At 40.4% G+C, this 8,875-nt stretch overlaps 1 long non-coding RNA gene across 1 annotated transcript; it reads left to right on the forward strand.

The window, feature by feature from the left end:
• Positions 1 to 5,778: 5,778 nt before the first annotated feature.
• LOC121879083 lies at positions 5,779 to 8,257 on the forward strand. The gene is made up of 2 exons (XR_006091274.1): positions 5,779 to 8,124; positions 8,156 to 8,257. It is a non-coding gene; the product is annotated as an uncharacterized LOC121879083 (long non-coding RNA).
• The last annotated feature ends 618 nt before the right edge of the window (positions 8,258 to 8,875 follow it).

An 8,875-nucleotide genomic window follows, 5' to 3' on the forward strand; every position in this document is an offset into this window, starting at 1 on the left:
AGCAGTAAATAAGTGTTGCTTTCATATTCTTATGTAGAGTAATGCCGATATGTTTTCACATGTGCGCACTTACATACGCGCAGTCTCACTTTTTTTTTACCATTAATGGTTAGCTACTTATATTGTTCCATTTATTAACATTAAATAACATTACAGGTACTTCAAACAACCATATTAATTTTTTTACATTAATTTTACTACAACTGCAATCAGGGTCTTATTTTCTTCAGTTTTATATGTAGAACCAATCAGTCACTGGTTTTGTAAGCTTTAACAAAAACAATGCCGGCAGCCGTCTCGTCTCTCATGTGTTTTAATATTCCACGTATTATTAATAAATTGTACAGTTGTACCCCGCTTAACGAGGTCAATTGAACCCACAGGGTACCGCGTTAAGTGAACAACAGAACATATGGGATTAATTCCAATAGAGACTGGCCCGACCCCCAAACTCCACTTTTTGACGACACACAACTATGTTGTAGTAAAAATATTATCTTAACTTTATGATGGTATGCACACACAATTAATAATTAAGAGAAATATCAATAATATTAGGTTTTTTAACACTTACATTAGTTGAAAAGATGGCTGGGCACACGGGGATGGGGGGTTGGTTCCAAGGCAGAGGGCAGATTATTGGCCCTCACCTGTATCACTTGTATCAATTGTATCACTATCCACCACAGAGGCTTGCAGGGCCTCTTTGTCAAACCCCTCAAAGTCCATATAAGTCCATATCCTCACTATAATTATCACTATCACTGACTTGGGCCGGCTGTGGTGGGTGGCGGGTGAAGAACTCGGTAATGTTTTGATGACTGGGCGACCTTGTGCGAATCGTGCCCGCGCCGCTTCCCGCGTATATGAGTAGATGAACCGCGTTAAGTGAAAGTTCGGTTCTGGCGAAACACCGCGTATATGAGAAATCGCGTTAAGTGAAACCGCGTTAAGCGGGGTACAACTGTATTGTTAATTTTGCACACACAAACATCAATTCAATAAAGACAAATTTAGAAACATTAATTAAAATATATATGAACAGTAAATAAGTGTTGCTTTCATATTCTTATGTAAAGTAATGACAATTTGTTTTCACGTGTGCGCACTTACATACGCGATCTCTCTTTTTTCTTTACCATTATCGTTAGCTACTTCTATTGTTCCATTTATTAATATTAAATAACATTACTTAAAACAACCATATTAATTTTACTACAGCTACAACCAAGGTCTTATTTTCTTCAGTTTTATATGTAGAACCAGTCAGTCACTGGTTTTTGTAATCAACGAAAACAATGCTGTCTCATTTCCTCGTGTTTTAATATTCTACGTATTATTAATGAATTGTATTGCTCATTTTGCACACACAAACATTAATTCGATCAAAAAAACTTTCAGTAATAAACAATAATGAATCTTTTGTACATAAGAGAAATGACGCTGTTTACAGATTGTGCCCGTCATCTGAACATTGGTGGGCCGTTCAGACCCGTCGAAATTCGAGTTTCCGCCGTCAAAATTTTTAAATGTGTTGTTTTTTTGTGTGTTCAAATAGAAAACGTCGAATTAAAACCTCGCGAAATTTGAGAAGCTACTGTACGACATTTAACCCTTCAATACGTCTTCAAAGAGACCATGAAGCAGAGAAAGTGGTGCTAGTGCTTCCAAGCCAAGTCACTATCTATCCAGGAAAAGGGTAAATTTCCATGGTCCGGAAATTTCCATGGTCCGACACCGGTCAGGTCCCGAGGTTGCCGGACTAGAGAGGTACAACCTGTACTGTACTGTACTGATGACGATAACCTGAGATGATTGCTGTCCATACGGCAGACACCAAACTCTTCAGAGGTAGCTAAGCAGTAATCATTTCTGAGCTCTTACAAGCATTACAATCTATTAATGCCATATCTGCAACATTTATTTTTAAATTACAAATATGTGATACAAATGAAGATTTACTTATACAGGTAACTTTCTTTTCACATTTGTGTCTGTTAACATCACTGGCAGCACTGTAGCCAGGTTAGACCCATTACTATAACCACCAGGCTGCTGGTGTTACAGTTGTTTTTCATCTCGTATTTTTGGGAAGATATACGTAACTTTCTTCATTTATTTTTACCGAGTTACATGCACACACACCATCCTACATACATATTATGAAAAGGTAAAAGAAATAATTGTCCTAAGGGGAAAAATGTAAAGGGAATGTATATTTCTTTACCCATGAGTTAGCTGGCTAGCTCAGTGGGAGAGCGGATGGAGGTGGGACGTGGGGAGAGCGTTGCTAGGGAATCGGTGTAGGGGGTGTCTGCATTGCCATGGTGAGCCAGGGACTACAGTGAACCCTCAAAGATCTGGACTAAAAGGGGGACCACCTTTCCAGAAAAGTCGAATGTCCTGATTTTCTGGCGATTAATAAATGATAAAAGAAACACCAAAAATACAGTACAGGGGGGCCCCATGTTTTGTGTGTGTGTGTACACACACACAAAACACATACAAATAATAATGGAAAAATACTCTCACAAATAATCAGAAACAAATTTATTAAAAATGTGACAGTTTACCCTCAAGTCTGTGCTCTATTACTTTATTAATAGAGCACAGACTTGAGGGCATACTGTCACATTTTTAATAAATTTGTTTCTGATTGTGAGAGGATTTTCCTATTATTATTTATTTGCATGTGGTTTGTGTGTGTGTCCACACACACACACATTTACTTTGCAGGTAAAGGAAATTACCGTATATATACCAGGCATTTACCTATGATAACATAATAAGAAACATTGTATCATTACTAGAGTGAATGAAATAATATTCCCACAAACAACAATTGTCAACTCTGTTTGTGTTTCCCACCTCCTTGGGCACCTGCATCCAAGCAACCAATGGGTCAAGCAGCGCCCACAGGCCTAAAATGTTCTTAGCTCTGGTTTGGAAATGTTTCTTAGGGAAACTTCTAGGAGGCTTCTTAGCCCAGAACCCCCAAAATTTTTGTCTAGATCTTCCGAAATCCGGATTTCCCGGGTCTGAATCTTCGAGGGTTTACTGTACAGTTATATGCAAATTGCAACTGTGTTAGACTTTCATTTGGCTTTTATTTACTGGTTTGGCAATACAGTATTTTTTGTTGCACCTTTTTATTGGTATTATTTTTATTTATTCTCAAATTTACTGGTACTGTTATATTATTTTAGAAAACTATGGCTTCAGGTGGAAAATACACAAAAATGTCTTCCTAAATACTCCATTGACACGACAATCAAGTATTTTGGGGGTTATCTGTTTTGTCTCTTACAGTATTGTGTGGCTCCCCATTACTTTTAGTTGTGTTTTAAGTCTCTGTACAATAGTTACTCATTTCTGTTGCATATACTGTATCTTAATTCTGTTCATTTTGCCATTGGTCAGGTCAATCTGCTGTGCATGAATTAATGGTTTCAAAATATTTTTTATATGTACAGTATAGTCTGCATTTACGTGGATTTGGTTTACGCGTTTGGTCATTTACGCCGTGCCTTGCCAGAATGTGAATGCTTTAATTACTCGGTAAATTTGGTCATTTACGCGGAGAGCAGCCGGAGGTCCAGACGCTCCACTCCATTTTTTATTCACGCGGTCCATTCTCGACCATTCGCGGAAAGCGGCGCAGTGCGGGGTGCGCATTAGGTCGCTGTTGCGTTATCGCTGACGTCATATGACGTATCGGACTGTGATTGGGCCACGCATCCTTACCACCCATGCATTCCCTCCGCCGCTAGCTGTGTTTGGTCTAATGTTATATGACGTGGCCTGGCACGGGAGGGAGCGCCTGACCCAGCCGCGTCAGTCTCATTGTTCTCAGTCACCGCGTATAATGTTCTCTCTTGTGCCCGCTAATCTGTTCAACAATGGCATCCGCTGGACCCCCACCACCCCAGAAAAACCTTGATTTACCTGGACCCAGCCGCCCCAACCCCAAGAGCATAAGACGTACCCTAAGTTACAAAGTTTAGTACAAGATCGTGCAAGAATTAGAGAAAGGAACAAGACAAGTTGATTTGGCGTGCCAGCGTGGCTGAACGAATCTACGGTCCGGACGATCAAGAAGGATGCTGCCAAGATTAAAGAACACATGAGCATCACAAAGTCTGCAGGTGCTTCAATGGTGAAGTACTGTTAGAATAAGGTGCTGCTCAAGACTGAGAACTTGCTGGTGAGCTACTTAATTCGTCAGGCAAGACGTAACATGGCTGTGGACACACGGGCAGTGCAGGACTACGCACGTGAACTGTACACATCAGTGGTGCGCAAGATGGGAATTGCAGAGCCCAAACCCTTCACTGCTTCCTCTGGGTGGCTACAAGGGTTGAAGAAAAGGAACAAGATTACCAACATTAACATTGTTGATGAAGGAACTAGTGCTAACCGTGCTGCCGCCATGGATTTTCCTTCATTCTTACGAGAAGCTATGGAGGAAGGACAGTACACAGACGACCAGGTGTTCAACATGGATGAATCCTGTCTGTTTTGGAAAAAATTACCTTCCAAGACCTTCGTTGTCTAGTCTGCCAGCAAGTGACAGGGCCGGAAATTGCAGAAGGAGCGCATCACCGTCCTGTATACCACCAATGCCTCCGGTACCTGTAAGCTCAAGTTGTCGGTGATCCACACAGCCCGCAAGCTGCACTCCTACAAGAACATGGACATGACCAAGCTAAATGTCCACTGGCTAACCTCACGTAAGGCATGGATGTTCACTGGTCTGTCCCTCTCCTGGTTTTACAACTGTTTCGTTCCTGACGTCAAGAAATTCTGCGCGCAAAATAATGTGCCATTCAACATTTTGTTGCTGCTTGACAACGCACCAGGAAACTCGCCCCTACTGTTGGATCGTCACCCCAATGTAAAAGTGATCTTCCTTCCTCCCAACACTACGTCGTTAATCCAGCCCATGGACCAGGAGTTGATATGCAATGTTAAGGCTGCATTCTCTGCAAAGAAGTTTAAGCTCTTGAACGACTGTACCAACACCAAGGATGAGTTGCGTAACCTTCTGAGTGGCACAGATAGCGAGAGCGACGACAATGAGGATGCAGAACAAGAGTTGGCGGAGCATAAAGTGCGAGTTAAACAGTTTTGGAAAATGTTTAACGTAAGGAAAGTTGTTGATTTCTTGGTGGAGGCATGGGGGCAGCTGTCTGTGGCAACGATTCGTCACGTGTGGCGGCCTGTGTTGCAGGGTATCACAGGTGGGAGGCACAGTCAACCTGTGGCTGGTGAGGTTCAGTCTGTTGCAGTGGCAGTGGACCTTGCAAGAGAAGCTGCACAGTGTTACAGCTGCAGGCTTCTCCGAGACCAACTACGACGACATCATGGAGGTAATCAGGGATCCTGAGGTGACTGCCGACGAGTTGTTAGAAAACGATGACGTCAGTGAGGAGGCAGGTGGTGCGGCAGCCCGAGAACAACAGAAGTTAACTCATGGTGATGTAAAGGATGCCATGGAGTTTGCCGGTATGAAGTCTTCAATAACCTTCTAGACCAAAGTATGGAGCAGTACATCCAGATGTATCACGACCACATCAACACTAGCCGTCAGCACAACATCACTGACTTCTTTGCCTGCAACCCACCACAGCCAGCCCAAGCCAGTGATATTGACAGTGCTGACTTTAAGGGATCTGTCAGGGAGGCCCTGACAACTATGGTGGATAGTGATGGTGATTCACCTGAGGGCCAGTAATCTGTCCTCTGCCTTGGAACCAGCCCCCATCCTCGTATGCCGACCCATCTCTCCTACTAACGTAAGTGTTAGACCTTGATTTTTCTTTTCCCTGGTACAGTATATTATTCTCTTATTGATATTTCTCGTCTATATTATGGTCAACACCATTGCCGCTCGGCAGCGGCTTCAGCTATATGCCGGAGTGCGGTGCTAGAGAGCCCACTCTCCCTTGATGTGTTCCCCGGGCTCGCCACTCCCTTGGATCTTAATCTCTCTGTATTAACGACATCCTACCTCGGATATCTTGCTTGCAGGCAGCTATCGATACTCGATAGCTGCAACACACACACACACACACACACAGTGCCTGAGAGTCGATGAACAGCGAGTCAGTAGTGGTCTAAAATCACATACAAAATATCACACAGGTCTGGCAAGGGAATGCACGGATGATTCAACACAAAAGATATCTAGTTACATTAGAATATATTATCACTTGGGACAGTTTAGAACCCCCACCATATGAGCTATGATTGGATTCTTGTTCTTTATATGCATTAACGTCGGCCTTTGGGTTGTATTCAAGAACGTGGAGCATAGGAATGTTCTTGAAAATAGGGAGGGTACCTTAAGAGCAAGCCCTATGAAAAAATTCATTTATAATTTATACATTTACTAGCATCTATATGTATTATGTGTTTGAATGTACTGCAATAATAAATTATAAATATATTTTTATAATAAGGAGAAATTTTGGCCAATTTTTATGAATGTCACTGGTATTTATAAAACTATATTATTTATCAAATCAATTTAATTTACAACTCTCTTACCAATCATTCAGATAATTGTTGGATGTTTTAAGTTGCAATTTTTTGGTACTATACTAGACATCTATTTGGGAACACTAATATATATTTCCTTGGGCATTATTGATCTGAAATGAATCGGCATTACATACTTTTGTACATCAGGAAATGTGCTGAGGATGTCATCTTCCAAAATTCCAAAATGCTGAACCAAAATTTATTTTATTCACCAGGATGAATGGTCTGCACTCGCAAGGGTTTTTTGCAAAAATTTGAATTATTTGGGATTCTTTGTAAGAGTGAAATTAATGAAAATATGTAATAACTTGATACAACTTTATAGTTCGAGAGAGAGAGAGGAACTGCGCGTTTGTCCCGAATTTGTCGTGTACAGGAAGTGTGTATTTACCCCAGACTGGTCCCAGAGAGAGAGCCAGCCTTCTCACTGGGGTAAATACACTCATCCTGTCCAAGAGTAAATGTAAAATGTATGTAATTAGTAACAGTTAGACGTGTAAAACTGCAAATAACTGTACAGTATACAGTATATGAGGGGTTTTTTTCTGGAATGTAGATCCAAAGTTTTGGCACCTTCACTGTATTTAAAATAATAAATGTGGCCCAGAGCCTACAAAAAGTTGGGGACCACTGGCCTACACCATTTAATTGAATTAGAAGTGACTACATTACTTAGCTGGGAATTCTTGGCTGGACAGACTGGAGGCTACGGAGCTGGCTTGTTAAGTTAGGTTAGAAAAGTCATGTACTATATCCTGATAAATGAGTCATTAGGTTTGGTTCCTTAGGTTATTCTGGTGTTTCTTTTTTGGTTAGGTTAGGTTAGGTTAGGTTAGGTTTGGTAAAAATATAATCCTCTCCAATATTTGAAACACTGCATTATTCTTAAGAAAAAAAGTTTTCTTGTAGTAAAATGTTTCCGAATACAGTACTTTACAGTAAAACTTGGTATCCTGCACACTTATTTTTTTCAGTAATAATTAGGTCAGAATGACAATTGTTTCTTCTTATGTAAAATTTAATTCAGAATCGATTTTCTTCTAGGATATTTCTTGTGCAAATTTATATTAATGGAGATATATGCATACTGATAGTAAAAAGACCGCCCTTTTCACATGTTGTCAGCCCTGGACCAAGACACATGGCTTGAGCAATCTAGAATATGCACTACACTGACAGTGATTCCCTATAGAGATGCTCTACGCTCAACAATCTTGAATACAGCCGCCTGTCTTGAGCGATGAACGTTCGCTAGTGTGTGTTGTGGTGGGGTTAGGTTTTCATGACCTCTATCCCTTTCTTAGCTGGTTTGATATTTCAGAAGTCACTTTATAAATGACCCATAGACTATAACTGGACTTGAAGATTTCATTATATGTTTATGGTCCTGATTACCCTTTGACCCACTGATTTTTCTTAATATCATCATATCATTGTGGGAAGTTCCTTTATGAATTCTAGTTCAATTAATCCAAAGTATGTTTGTGCCAATTTACAATTTATTTATCAGGAAAGTGCCTCTTTCTCACAGTGCACTAGATCCAAAAGTATGGCTGGCTGAATGCTGGCTCAGTGCTCCAGGTCCTAAGGAAAAACAGGCTCAGTGCTCCAGGTCCTAAGGAGAAACAGGCTCAGTGCTCCAGGTCCTAAGGAGAAACAGGCTCAGTGCTCCAGGTCCTAAGGAGAAACAGGCTCAGTGCTCCAGGTCCAAAGGTAAGACAGACTCTACCAGGAGGTAACTGGCTGGGTTGTCTAATAAGTCACTTACTCATCGTCTCAGCCATAAAATGGGGTTCCCTAATTCAAGCCTTGGTTTTATGAATCCCAGATAAAAAAATAAAATTTAATTGCCATTATTATTAATTTTTATCATTCATTCTTATTAAGTCTTCTCATATTTATGATTCATGATTCTGTACAGAATTTTTATTAAACTGCCAAAGGTTTCTATTATTATTTTTATTTTTTTTATATTTTTATCTTTTAGTATGAAAATTAAGAATACAGCAGTACTGTACAGTATTTGTGTCATACATATATATCTTCCAACGTTTGTCTTATCAGAAATTGTTCTGAGATTACTGCAGGGTTTTATGTTTATTATTTGTCACATACATTTAGAAATGGTGATCAGCATTTAGAGAGTAGTTTTGCCATTAATGCTGTTACATATGAGAGGCTCGGTATACCAGTGATAAACTCGCCAGGGGAATGTAAGGTAATTCTTCTAACAGATTTTGGGGGGTAAAGTGAGTTTGTCATTTGTATGCCAAGCGCCTCATGTTACCAAATTCACCGTGTCAGAGGTCAGAGGTTTTAGAATGAATGTCTT

This window comes from Homarus americanus, unplaced genomic scaffold, assembly GCF_018991925.1.
Source record: "Homarus americanus isolate GMGI-L3 unplaced genomic scaffold, GMGI_Hamer_2.0 scaffold4060, whole genome shotgun sequence".
Taxonomy (NCBI): Eukaryota; Metazoa; Arthropoda; class Malacostraca; order Decapoda; family Nephropidae; genus Homarus; species Homarus americanus.